General features: G+C 40.3%; 1 pseudogene; it reads right to left on the minus strand.

Annotated features, from left to right (window-relative positions):
* Positions 1–559: 559 nt before the first annotated feature.
* Positions 560–1,451, minus strand: LOC124975303 (histone-lysine N-methyltransferase SETMAR-like; annotated as a pseudogene).
* Positions 1,452–1,760: the final 309 nt, after the last annotated feature.

Genomic DNA, 1,760 nt, shown 5'->3' on the forward strand with positions numbered 1-1,760 from the left:
TACATATAAGGGTTTTCCTGAATCATGATTAGGTTTGGTGCAAGTACACAATAATAGTAGCTTAAACAAAGGTGAGACTATTTCTCATCTACAAGTGCAAAGGGTCATCTTAGAGTTCAGGATGGTTTCCCCTGCTCCAGCCATCATGTATACCTTCCAGCTTGCAGGATGAAAGAGGGAGAACAGGATATCTCCACTTAAGGACACATCATTTTTACTTTTATTCCATTATCTAGAACATAGTCACTTAACCTCATTTAAGTAGGAAGGAAAGTATTCTGGTCAGTTATGTACCTAGGTGAAAGTGAGGATTCTATTACAAAAGAAACAAAGGACAAATTATAGTCTCTGACACATTCCTAAATTAAACTCATTACAGTCCAGCAGACAACCATTGGCCTTCCCAAAGGGAGAGGCAAGCTGCTAAGGTCTAAGCAGGCTTATCTCAAGCCTAAATTGCTTGAAGGAGAGGAACATAGAAGCAGGGTCTATGAGCCACGCTTGCTTGGTGCCCTCTGATCCCTGCCCATGGAGTGAGGTCAGCGTGGGAGCTGCCTTCCTAGTTGACTTCTGGCTTTTCTAAGGGACAATACAGTGAACTGTCATAAGGTAAGAAGGCAGTACATGACTTGGTGCCACAGTAACAATGTTTTCTTATTTTGTCATCATCTAGTCTTTTTTTGTCTTTAATGTCCATTAGATTAAGAAATCTTCCTGAATTCTCCTAGAATTCTCCTAGAAAAATGTCTTTGGTGGCAATGTCACTTTGGATGAGAAGCAACAGGTTTGGCTTACAAAAATGGTCAAGGAAACTTTCAGCATTCCCTCTATAGGTAGGGTCAAGGAATGTCTCCATTATCCGCCTATTATAAACATGTTCACTAATGGCTATGATGTAATTTGTGTCATATATTTTTTGTAAATGAACTCTTCTCTGTACCTCAGAGAATCCTAAAACCTCACCAGCATACTCACAAACAAAACTTCCTTTGGAATAAATTCCTTTTGGTATAAATTTCAAGGTACAAAGTCCCCACCCTTTTTTCTCTATCCTGAAAACCTGGAAGAGGAATTGCAGACCCCTCTGTACCACTCAGTTCCTGCAGTGGTTACCACACTGGCACAGGACATTACATTAAAAAGCAGGTACTGTCATACTTGGCTCGTGATCCTTTGTCTCTAAGGTACCAATTGTCATCATAGTTTTCCTAATGGTGGAGACAGGAGCAAGTGCCAGAGAAGAGGGTTTTGACACAAATGCATCCAGGAAAGGTTATTTGAGTGGGATCAATGTCTCCTTCAGGTCTGACCACATGATAAGGACTATACTGGAAGGGTGTTCGCTCTGCCTCTGGGGATCATTCAATGACAGGAATGTTCTCCAGGTTGTGACTTATATCCAGCTCTTCTGTCTGGGCTTCAGTCTCTTCCTCAGACTCTGCCATCCCAAAAGGCTGTTTCTTCTCCACAACTTCTGTGAACTCTTAACAGACTCATGCTGAGCCACCTGCCCTGACTGTGTTTCTTCTTTTGAGAAATTTCTGTTTAGTCCTTTTGCCCTTTTATTGACCGTGTTTTTTGTTTGTTTGTTTAATTGTTTTTTTTTTTTGGTGTTAATGTTTTTGAGTTCTTTATACATTCTGGATATTAATCCTCTATCATCAAAGGAATAGCTGGCCAAGATTTTCTCACATTCTGTAGGCTCTCTCTTTATGCTCTTTTTAATCATTTCTTTGGCCACGCAGAAGCTTTTTATTTTG

Source organism: Sciurus carolinensis, unplaced genomic scaffold (genome assembly GCF_902686445.1).
Source record: "Sciurus carolinensis unplaced genomic scaffold, mSciCar1.2, whole genome shotgun sequence".
Taxonomy (NCBI): Eukaryota; Metazoa; Chordata; class Mammalia; order Rodentia; family Sciuridae; genus Sciurus; species Sciurus carolinensis.